The 12,793-nt window shown below is 38.8% G+C and overlaps 1 long non-coding RNA gene across 1 annotated transcript; it reads left to right on the top strand.

Annotated features, from left to right (window-relative positions):
• Positions 1-4,312: 4,312 nt before the first annotated feature.
• LOC142384412 (uncharacterized) lies at positions 4,313-5,698 on the top strand. Its single transcript, XR_012770055.1, has 3 exons — positions 4,313-4,436; positions 5,259-5,439; positions 5,570-5,698. It is a non-coding gene; the product is annotated as an uncharacterized LOC142384412 (long non-coding RNA).
• The last annotated feature ends 7,095 nt before the right edge of the window (positions 5,699-12,793 follow it).

Below are 12,793 nucleotides of genomic sequence, written 5' to 3'. Positions count from 1 at the left end.
CAGATTTTGTAAGATATTGTTTTAGTCATGTTTCTGAGCTATTTAAACTTTGATAAACGCGACCCAGGGGAGTCCTGTGGGTGAAGTCCAACATCAGTTTGAAATAATTATGCATTTCCTTTGCATACTGGGCAGTTTGATGTTACACCACACCATCATTTACAGATGGAAAAAAGGAGCAACCACTCAGCCAGGGAAGTCCATCTCATATCCACAGCACCAGCATAAGAGAATTCATGCAGGAAGAGGGCAAATCTCAGGTTACATGCCCAGGATCTTAGCTGAAAGAGTTCGCTGCCCCCAGTGGAAAAAATCACGTCCCTTGTCACAGCTACCATGAATGAGAAACAGCTTCAAGGAATGCTTCATTATCATCCTATCAGCAGCACTGGGGGAGGAGAGCTTGTAGTCTCCCATCACTTAGGAGTATGTAGAATCATCTGGGGGTGGGGTGGGGGGGTAACATTGGCCTACAGACCTGCAATTGGGTTGAGCAGCCTCCTCCCTAACTCACTAGACCCTGCACTTCCTCATTTGTCTAGGTCAGGCGTCCTTTTTGTCAGCAATTAATCTGCAGCTCCACCCTCCTATATTTATCCCTTTCGCTCTCAGTTTCTCCTTCACCTCTTGTACCGTTGGCCTTGGGTCGATCTACACTTGGTTTGATCACTGTTCGCTGTTGTATACATGCAACTAATAATGGATTGCTGGGCACTTTAACTGCTGCGTTTTACGGAGCATGATGACTATCTTGTTGACCTTCACATTATTATGCATCTGCTGTGCAACAATGCTCCCACACTGCTCCAAACTGACCTTCCAGGACCCCCCACACGCTCAACATGAATTCACTGGTTGTGACTGAAAATAAACCGTATTTGATTCAAGAAAAGAAACGCATCCAACATAAGAAATAAAACAAAAATGAAAAAAATGCAGCAAAAGGTATGTGTTTGAAATGATCTCTAACCGTTGCTCCTTGAGGTCTGATAAATCAGAAGTAAGTTAAAGTGTATAAATGATAAGAATCCTCCTAGTCCTGGATTTACTGTGATGATGGGATCTAAAACGCCTTTCAAAGAAATGAATCAAATTAATCTAATTAAACCGGATGAAATTGACTTTAATTGCCTCTCTGACTAGACAAGCACCAAGTTATGGCGTGTAAATAACAATGTAGTTCAAAGGCTTGGAACAGAAAAGATGAACCTTAGCGCCCCTTAGTGGCTACAAGCTTCCTGTGGTTTTGTTTATGACGTCAGCCCAGGACTTTACAGTGAATAAGCTCACTATTTTTCCCTCTCTCTTTCTTTTTCTGCGTTTGTGTTTTTGTACAACTCATGTTCTGGAGGCATAAATCTGTTTACACACTCAGGTTTTCGGGAAATGTAGTGTTTAAAGTGTTGAGGGTAGTTTTTGAGTAGTGTTTAGGTTATATATCCAACAGATTTATGGTGGTCTAAATGTGATTTGTTCTGATGTGATGGAAATCAAACTATGTGTGTGTCTGATCATTTTTTGTGTAGAGTGAGATTAACTTTAACAATAACCAAAAAATACAACGAAAAAATTGCAGTTTTTTTTTTTATATTTACACACAGGTTGCAGGGTGTCGCCACCGCCTCCGTCCTTCACCATCACTACGTGGTCGACCTGGCAGTCTTGACCAGGTTCACGCCGAACATGTGGGACTCCAACCGATCCAAACAAATTTATCTTGGTCTTATCTGTGAAAAGAATAGGTTTTCAAAATTCAAGCCTCTTTCCGTGCTCTTTTATTTCTAATCTTGCAGCTTAGTGCCAAAAAGCAATGGAGGTCTTATTCCTTGGACGCCGTCCATAAGAGGGGACATTATGAAATGTCTGTTGGTAAACGTGCTGACAAAGAACTAGTCAGCACAAGTGTGCACTTATAAATAACGGGATCTAACCATTTGAATGTTCAGTTTAGACTCTCTCTGAATTTAACCATCACAGGAATGAATGTAACTTAATTAGTCTTGCTCACAGTGCTGCAAAATCAACATCTTTTTTTCCAGAAACAAGGCCAGTCGAGATAATCCACAGGTTTTATTGTAGACAGCTTAAATTATTTGGGGAGAAATAATCCCAACAGAGACTATTCTATCTTGTGGATGTAATTTCTCTACTCTAAATACTTTGACCTCAGGAGAAACAGCTGACTCATCGGATGTGTTTTCTTTATTTATCGCATTAGTGTCAGTGAAAGCATGCAGGCAGCTGTGAAGTCAACAGCTCACTTGTTATTTTTGATTATCTGATAGTTGTTGTTTGTTCAAGACTCCTGTGAGTAGAGTAAATACGACAGAGACGATTGATGCTGCTGATTACTGAATGTCCATCACCTGTGAGTCCCCAGAGGCAGTTGAGGTTGCCATGGTGATGTTATGTGCAACAATGTGCCTGACGCAGACGCAATAGATTTGACAAAGATTCAATAAAACTTTCTGTCAAACTGCTGCTATTCAGAAAAAAAGCCTTTACTCCACTTAGACATTTGTGTTTCTAGTATAATAAAAAAACAAAAACTTGTAAATATGTGAAAGTACAGAGGAGTTAAAAGCTCTTGGTTTTCTGTGGAACTTCTGCTCTCATTGTGTACTGAAGTCTGTGGGGCAATTAGACAGTTTCCTTTTTTTCAGAGGATTCTACAACAAAGAGTGTAATTCTGTTGGCTTAGAGTTAAGTTCTTAGAGAGAAAACAACTTTTCTAAGATGGATGTAGAGTAAAACCGTGGGCTCTGCAGCAAAGAAAAGCGTTTCTTCAGAAATGTTCAGCTTCCCCCACTCTGTTGAATTTCAGTTATTCTGAAGCTCTGAACTTTAAATTTTGATAAGTTTTTTAAAACTAGATTCAAACCACTTTTCTACATCCCAATGTGTGCGACTACTTGCTGGATTAAAAATGTTTTAATGATTTATTCCACAGGCTCTGATAATCAAACATCTGCTTTAGCTTTCATTGTTTTTACTTGTTTTATTATGAGTTATATGTGTTTGCACTGAAAGTTGAACTCTAATTTATTGATCTGAAGTCATCTAATCTTTTAAGCAGCAAGACTTTTTCACGTCTGCAAACAGACTATGTATATAAATATATATATATATATATATATATATATATATATATATATATATATATGCATGTGTACATATATATACATAGATAGATAGATAGATAGATAGACTGCAGCCTGAAAAACAAATTCAGACAACGTTCTTTGAGCAAAACCACTGATTTAATATCCTCAGCGGTATAATGTTGCTTCCAATATCTCGAAGTGTATTTACACTGTCAGCGTGACAACTCACTTGATACACGTGGTTTTACACTATTCTGAATATCTGTCTTTGATTATGGCTCCCCACAAATGCAGTACCTGCCTGCTGTGTGCTGGACTGTCTCAGAGGTCTCACCTGGAGTCCTGTCCGGTGTGTTGGATCCCGGCCTCTATTGCCCTTGTGCTCAGAGCCTGTTCTTAAGCTGGCATGATTAGTGCCTCTGCACTGGCTTTTAGACCAGCCTTTTCCAGCCACTGATAGGAATTCTTCTTAAAAAACACTTCTTCGATGGTACATGCAGTGAAGAGGCTTAATTTCAATGATGGTTCCTCCTAAACCTCCTTGCCTCCTCTGGGTTTCAGCATCCTTATAAACTCACTTAGCGGTTCACCACTGGTTGCCATGTTCTGATGTATTCCTAGATGTTTCCTATGTGTGTGTGTATGTAAATTACAAGGATTATTTTTGGTTGGATATTTCAATTTAAAAATCTTAAACAATCTTTTTGTGTGCTTTCTTTCTTGAACCTATTTGTTGTGTTCGACTCTGGACTGGAAACAGTTGACCTAGATCTCTCCACTGCTCCCCTGGTAACAGTAATTAGCCAATCAACATATCGGAAGCTCACAAACAAACCAGATAAGTTGGAGACTATTTCTTGGAGTCCTGGAGTTTTGACTTGTGTTTTGGCAACCTCTCAGGAATGACTCAGACAAACCGGTATTCAGATAACTTTTCCAAATCTCAGGCCAAAAAGTGCCAAACTTTTCCTTAAATAAATCCTCCATTTAGTTTCCTTTCTTCCAAACATTAACATCTTGAAATAGTCCTTCTGATGCGTTGTTTCAGTATGCTACCTTCTCTCAACGCTCCTCATTTTTCTCTCTCTTCTTGCAGACACTTCCAAGCCCCCCACCCACTCATATCACCACCCGCTCCCCGACAATATTGAGTACAGGAGCCGCAGCTACAAGGTTGTATCTGGCAACATGAGCTGGTACAACGCGATGCATTTGTGCATAGAGAGTGATGCTGACCTAGTGAGCGTTACAGATGCCTACCACCAGGCTTTCCTTACTGTCCTCGTCAATAGATTGGCAGCCCCACACTGGATTGGACTGTATAGTCAAGACGTATGTATTCTTTTATAAATATTTGTTCTGTATATCTTTACAGTGGGACATTGTGTGCATGGTTTTTTTTCTAGTATATCTGTGAGAAAAGAGCTACCGGATTGTTCAGTTGTACAACATCAGACTTACTCATTATTACTGATCTCTAAAGACAGGAACATTTACAGCTTTTTAATTGTGTTTGAGTAATGTGTGCACACAAAAAGCTTAGAGTTTGAACTAAATCTGAGTAAGAAAGTCTGTTACCCACAGGTCTGAATTACAAAGAAAAGTATGACAGAAAAACAGACATCTAACCAGATAATGTGTTTTTTCTTGTGGTTCTTAGGGTTTTTTTCCTGGACCTTTAACCCAGTAGAGATGTTTTATTCACAGACGTGTTTTCCCAGTAAACTGTAAGGGTTTAACACTGGCATTCATGTATTGTTCAGCCCCTGTGTCATATTTTTGGTAAAAGAGAGAAATGAACACAGGAAGTGAGAGAGGGGGTATTCCCATGAATCAGATACTCTGCTTTTCTCCTGTTTTTACAGTTATTATTTCCCCGTCAAGTCACCATCGAACTTCCCTGCTCACAAATAACTAGCACTGTTTCTTTTCATGTAATTAGATTGTTGTATTATAGAACAGTTGAATTTATGTCACTTCATGTAAATCAGTGGCTGGATAAGCCTCAGAAACACGCACCTCCTCAATTAAGGAATATTTGTTACTTTTCATTCTGGCTGATTGACTGCTGATTCTTGCCACTCAGCAGCCATTTCTACAGCTAGAACATCTTAGCTTTTCGACAGATAAATTAGTGACAGTGAATTTTTACAGAGTGGCATCAATTATCAGTGGTCAGATGGCAGTGACACAGTGTACACACACTGGGACCCAGCAGACGACGATGACGACTTTGTGACTGGAGAGTGCGTGTACATGGATGTGAGCGGAGGCTGGCGGAGAGCTGACTGTGAAACTATGCTACCAGGAGCCCTGTGTCACATCCCCCCGCCAAGTCAGTGCCACCTCAGTGAAGCATGAAAATCTGATCACTCATCACTGTGTTTTGTCAGTTGTTTTCTTCCTATTTCTAAATGTCTGAAACACAAACAGCAGTTTCTGCATTCTCCCACTGTCTCTCACAGGCAGTAAACCATGTGTCTCATATGAGACGGCGTGTCCCTCCACCTGGGTGAAGTTTGCGCATGGCTGCTACAACTTTGAGCCTGTGGTGGAGAAACTGACTTTTGAAGAGTCAAGAGAGCACTGCAGGCATAAAGGTAAGGTGCTCAAAAGGTGTAACTTCAGCTGACTTTGTACAATTGGATGTTTATGTGTTTTCATTTTTTTGCCATGAAAACTGAAAATCTGCATTTATCACCTTATTCTGTTGGATGATATGAGTGGTTCCACATAGAGGTGAGATGTATGAGTCGATTTAAATTTTTAGGGTTTGGAAAATTGCACTTACGTGATGTATCATTCAACAATAAAAAAAAAACAAACACACTGGTTGGGTCGGCAGCACATTGGAATAGGAAGCCAGAGCACTCAAACCAGGAGTGTTTCCTTTAGGTCAAAGACAATTAAATGAAGCTTTGAAAAAAATCAAGTATGGGTTTAAAGGTTAAAGCTGTTGTAAACAATGTTTCTGTATTCACAACTGATCACATGACTACTCTCATGTGAAAGGGATTCGTTCCACCCCTTCGCATCTCCACTGTCCTTGCAGTGGTAGTTGAAGAGACTTTGGATTGTGAAAGGACTTAAGTGTGATAATTCTCTTAAATGGCTGAACCTTTGGATGTCTGTACACAATCTTTTTGTAGTTGGTAAACGTTGAAATTCAAGTGTTCGCTGACTGAGAAAACTGTCTGCAGAGTGTTTCAGTTGGGTGGCTGTGCGGCCCTTCCATCAAAGCACTTGTTTGTTGTTTTGCTTTGTTTTTGTGATCATATGTTAGTGGGGATAAGTTTAGAGTTCAGTGGTGGGCTGTATCTCTGGTCTGCTGCCTGCTTTCAAGCTAAGTGTTTAAAGCCACCTCACGCCTGAAATACCATGTTGAGAGCAAGATTTTTCTGACTTGTGTTGTTTGAATTTTCAGCTTGTGTGGGGCTTTTAGTAAGCCCTTGTAGTGGAGCTGAACTTGCAGCTCTTTGGATATTGTTTGCAACTGATGGTCATGCTTTCTGTCAAGGAGCTGTGTGTGAGCTGGCATTTGGTGTTAGTGCTCCATCTGTGCAGACATGCTCTCTGTGCATGGCATCTACATCAGTATTTACAGGTTATGATGATGAGGTGGAGGTACTTTATTTTTCTGTGATGTGATGTGATCTTTAGTGATTTGGAGGAGCCGGCTCACAGATGGTGAATTTTTACTTGTAAATGTTACTGAGTAAAATCAGTAACACTGTTTGTGCCATAATGAGTAACACTAGTTGTGATCCCGGTGTTTTGGGCTTTCTGGCAGTTTGTGGTTAGTTAGTTGTGTGTTTGATTCACTAAAACTTGTTGTGGAATGGTGCCATTGTGTAATCGACCATTTGTTTTGCAATTTTGCATGACTAATACTGTTTGTTGTCATTTTTGTGTCAGTTAAAGGTTACTGGTGTCTGTTCTGTGTAGCAGCTCTGTGTTTTGAAATGGTCTGGGGTTTTTTTTGTCTTGTCTGAGGTAAAGTTAGATATTGAAGTGTGTGGTGAGTCATATCACTTTGCCAGGCTGTCTGTTGCTTCATTTGGTGATTTGAGTGCTGGATTTAGTGGTTGACTTATTGGTCTGTAGCTTCTGCACATGCTTGTCCTCTTTGTCTTTTAGGTCTGAAGGCTCAAAGTCAGAACATGATTTGAGTTGAATAGTAAAACTAAACAAGTGTCTATCCTTTCTAACTCTTTTCCTTGATAAAAGCTTTCTGAACAGAGAATTCGACCACACTTGCTCTATGTTGTGATGTTGGTTTCCTCTGGTGAAACTACAACTGTACCAAGAATGGGCAGAAAGTGAAAAGATACTTCACTCTGTGCCCTCTTAACATGTTAATGCCTGCAGGCTATTTAAAAGTGTATGAGCAAGTGAAAATGATTTAACTTAAACATTGAAAAACTAAATTGTCAAGACAAAAAAGAACAATGTCCTGTTGCTGGTTGCTCAAATTCATCAACTTGGATACAAATTAGCAGGACTCTGAAGACCCAAGGGATTTCCTTTCCATTCATTAAGGATGGTCAGTGTATCTAATGCTAAAGGAGATACTAGAGGAAGTACTGAAGCTTATTTCATTAACATTTAGAAAATTAAATCAACTCTTATTCCCACAGCCACTTAAATATTGCCAGGTCATTTTATTCATATGGGAACATTCCTCAGCAAGGGAGGCTACAGTATCTGCATGGTGAGGTTGCAGGGGATCATTACTCTTGTTCTTACAGCTTGACTAGATTTAACTTTGAGAAATATTTCCAAACTCTGTGCTCACTCTCCTCTTTTGTTGCAGCCAGGTTGTAACAGATCCTGTGGTGATACTGATGAATCCAGTGATCACAACAAAACTGTGCTGTTACCCTCAGTAACTAAGTGCGGGCTACCTCCTGAACTGCTATTTGGGATCATGTCTTGCATTTATCTGCTGAATGTGGTGGAGAATTTAGCAGCTATATTCAAAGTCTTGCCCTTATAACTTGATGGAAACGCACAGCTAAAAGGGAAAATGAAAATGAATGATAATGATTCCCCGTGTTTACAGCTGATACAAAGCAGAAAAGACTTTCTCCCAAACAGGCCAGGCTAGATGCTGCAATAATGCCTCATCACTTTTTCCTGGATGTCAAAAGATGTGTTCATTCACTCAGGGTGGATGTGCTTTCACAGGAAAAGATGGCTGTTTTAAGTTTTAGAAGCTTGCAGGTGTGTGTTTGATAAAGATGTGTCTATAAACAAATTTACTGTAAACACTCGTTCACGTTAAATATTTAAATTCCTGTCATGGTAATGATCACTTTTCACTGAGAAGTAATGCCACTGTAGATTTTCTTCTTTGCTTGTAGCAGATGGTATAAATACCCAAGATTATACATTACTGCAATGCTCTTTTAGGAGTCTCCCTGCCTGCACAGTGACACTCCCACACATGGTCCAGAGCACAGCAGCACGTCTGTTGTTTAATCAGCCAAAAAGGAATAATATCACTCCATTACTTATTGAACTCCACCGACTACTCATTTCTTCCCGAATCATATTCAGCTCACTGTTTACCTACTGAGTGACTGGGGTGCCTGCAACCATGAACTCAGTCATACAGGCTTATGCTTCCTCATGACCACTCCTTTCCTCTCAGAAGCACTGTGTGGTACTCCCATCTCTACACACAAGGTTGTCACAAACTACTGTTGTCATTTGTGGTTCCACGATGTTGGAACGAGCTACCAGGTGCTATCAGAGCAGGGGTGGCCTTCTCTCTCTACCTTCAAGAATCTCTTGAAGACTCATCTCCTCATGGAACACCTCCTCTCCAAACGCCTCTAACACTCTAACACACCTAAACTACACTCACTGGCACGTCAGTACTTGCTTTACTTTTACTCACCATTGCACCAGCAGGTACGAATGGCCTGTGACACTGTAAAGCTGTGATGCTGACTCCTCAGGACAGTGCGGAGATGGTGACGTGTTTGAAGGATTCCAGTTGTTGTTGTTTTGATCTTTTCTAAACATCTAAATGAGATTAAAAAAAAGTGTAAGTTCTTTTTTTTATGTTGAACTTGACACTGAAAAGCCTACATTTAAATCTATGCTTGAACTAATAAAGTTCGCATGAATAGAAATTATGAAGAAGGGATACTAGAGAGCTTTAAACCAGTTTAAAAAGAAATACTCAAAGTACTTGTTTAAGTTCTTTTTTTCTTTTTTTTTTTTTACCCCTTGTCCTGTCCAGCATTATGGCAGCAGATTTGTAATCTGAATACCGTTTATGCCAAACACATTTTCTATGATGCCCATCAACTCCTTATTTTTTTATTTTTGTTACAATACTTAACACGATGTGATAGTGTGATAATGCCGAACCGGACCGGGGGACAGAGAGAGAGGGAGAGTGAAGAAAGAAAAAAAAGGAACAGAAATACGAAGAGACAAACATAGAAAACAATGAAAAATCAGACAACCAGCTGCTACACCTGTAGAAACAAAACTGAAGACAATCCACGGCTTTTGTGGGATACCCAGCCTTAGAGCCACCAGGAGCACCTGTAAACTGACAAGCAGAGAACAAACACACAAACAAACAAACAAAAAAGCACAAGCAGCAGCAATCACATATAATACAACTGTGGATACAGATTACCTTAAACCACAGGACAACACAACAACTGCTTAGCGAGCATGCTACTGCTGGGCTAATGAATGTGTGTGTGTGTGTGTGTGTGTGTGTGTGTGTGTGTGCGTGTGCATGAACATGCAATACATACATAGACGGTCCCACATAGGTACTTGTTTAAGTTCAGAAGCGTGAAGAGTTATCCAGTTCAACTTGTAAACAGTCCTTTGCAGAATAATTTGGACAGTAAAGGTCTCATTAAACCGAACAGAAGAAGAATCTTGGTTCACTTGTCAGGGTCAAATGTAATAGTAATTTCCATAAATAGGAAACAGGTGGATGATGAAATATTGATAACAGTGGTGTTTGTTGTGTATGTTTGTACATTTAATTCAGAATTCAGGATCTGTAGGATCTGCACATGTGGTACAGAAATGTTGTCAGTATTACATTTGTATTTAGATCTTGTTTTCCCATGTATACATGCCGTATAATGAAGATATTATATTGAAGGTTTTTGTGGGTTGGAAACTAATTGAAAATGTGTTTGGCATGAGTGATGAGTGGATTTTTTTTCTTTTTTTTCTGCTTTTACAAATTAAAGGATGCATTTTGCACAGATTTTTTTTTATTTTATTTTTGCATTTAGATAAATTCAAATTGGACTGAACGGTGCCAGTTTAATGACAAGACTCCTGCTCTCTAAGGTAGAGGACAACAGAAGAGTAAAACAAAAAAAGATCTTTAATTTTAGTGTCTCAACTGACTTCTTCTTTTTCAGTCTTAAGTGACGGCAGAATTTCTCAGAATGACCACTTTAAATTGAAAACAAATCTCTCTACAAAATAAGTGAGGTCAAAGAATCCCAAAAAATACTCAAATGCATCTATAGGGCATACTATACACAAATATTCTGTAAAATGATGGCAACACCTTTAGGATTTATCACCTTCATCCAAAAGGTAAAGAGGAAGTAAAATACTTGTTTGTATTTTAACTTTTAAAATGACTTAGGTTTACTGAAATATTCCTCGTCTCTTGTCAGCTGCTAAGAAGTTTCAACTGAACCTATCAAAGCTTGTGTAAATAGAAGGATCAGGGACATTGTTGATTGCCAAACATCAGTCACCTGTGATTTCCACATAGCAGTTGATGTTGCCATGTTGACGTTAAGTGCGATGCTCAGATTATGTCTTGAACCACAGCTATTTAAGCGGAAAGTGTAACTTCTAATGATACAGTTGTGCCACCGTGAGCACTCCAAGACATTTGTGTTTCTGGTGTACAAAATGTGGACGTTCGGATGAGTCAAGTTTAGCTTTCACAGAGGACCCTCTATCATTCTGAATCGGAGTCTGATGGATTACCGTGTTCCTGTCAATTAGAAGCCTCTAACTTGAAAGAGTAGCAGAAGGACAAATAAAATAGCAGAAGTGTGTTGAGGAACAGCCAAAAACAGGCTCAAATAAAACCACACGTGGGCCGGCTACGTTCAGTTTTTGCTGGCCTCAATAAAACACGACATGAAGCAAAGTGTGTCATTCTTCAAGAACTTTTAGAGTAAAAATGGCTGTAAGTGTATATCCATTTTTCTTAAGTATTATCCTCTTTGTTGTGTCGTATCATCATCATCATCAACTTTATTATATGGCCTTTTAACACAGCCGTAGCTGAAACAAAGTGCTGTACAACACAAAATAAAACAAGGCTTAAAACACAAGAACAATGTAAAAACAACAATAAACAACAACAATATTAAAATAATAAAAACAATAAAACAATACAAGAAACAAAGTCTCATGCTGGGTTAAAAGCCAGGGAATAAAAATGGGTCTTAAGGCGGGTTTTAAAAATGGGCAGTGAAGGGGCCTGTCTAATGTGAAACGGGAGGTCGTTCCACAGTTTCACATATCATGAAAAAATAATGTCATGGCCTTGGTTACTGACAATAGCACAAAGATATTTTTTGGGAAAACCATTTTTATTTGTGTAATATTAGAAGAATCACCTGTTTTACTGATCTCTATAAGAAACACTCAGTACCATTAGACTTCCTATTTAAAGGTATCAGTATAGTGCAGCTACTGGCAGTCAGCAGCATTATCTGACATCGGGATGTGCGTGAATTATTCATTCATGCACATTCAAAACATCAGCTGTGCTCTCTGTGAGACATAAAGCCATAACAGTTTCTGTGCGTTTAGCGGAAAGCAGAAAGGATCTGCTCCTAGATCATTTGAGGATTTGTAGATGAAAAACGTGTGTATTTGTTCACGGAATGAGTCAACAGAACAGTGAAGTAGAAGAAAGCGTCAATGCAACGAAGAAATGCGGGGGTGTGTGAAGGTCTAAACCGGAAGTTTAGCTACTTCCCCTTCAACGTTAAAGTGTAACAGCCTGTCGTTTTATAACATAATACAGATGTGACACCATGCCATGAAATGCGTTCAGAATCGAACTCTGTTTGACACAGCTGACCAGCCTTTGTGATCATTACGACCGTATTAGACTTAATAATAAAAAAACTTACTTGACTCTTGTTCGAGTTCACATATTTTCAGGAGCAACCGATTTTCACCGTCAACACTGATAAATATATGCTTTTTATAAACAATTTTCACTTAATAGCTATTTTCTGCTCAATATTTTGATTTATAATTTGATATTAGATTTTTAACAATCTTAAATAATTTCTAATCGGACCCAGAAAGGGGTTTTATGTTGTTGTTTTTTTTTTTGTTATTTTTTTTTCTTTTTAGTATTGCCAAATTTAAACTTTGAGTGATGTACCTTGAAAATGTTTATCTCATCAAAATATGGTGTATCACAAATTATATATGTAATTCTTTATTGATTATCATAAATTTAACATAATTTTAATTTGACCAATCAAGTTCCTGTCTTGTCTTGTTTCTTCTTCTTCTTCTCTTTTTTTCCCCTTCAGGGCCTTTTTTTTTTTTACTTTATTTCTTAGACTTTGTGGGATTTGTGCATTTATTACGAAAATTCAGACTGGTATTCTAAACTTTGAACAAATGATATACACGGCTTGGCTGAC

This window comes from Odontesthes bonariensis, chromosome 1 (assembly GCF_027942865.1).
Source record: "Odontesthes bonariensis isolate fOdoBon6 chromosome 1, fOdoBon6.hap1, whole genome shotgun sequence".
NCBI classification, from domain to species: domain Eukaryota; kingdom Metazoa; phylum Chordata; class Actinopteri; order Atheriniformes; family Atherinopsidae; genus Odontesthes; species Odontesthes bonariensis.
Note: the sequence above shows the minus strand (reverse complement) of the source record. Positions and strands in the feature narration are given on the sequence as shown.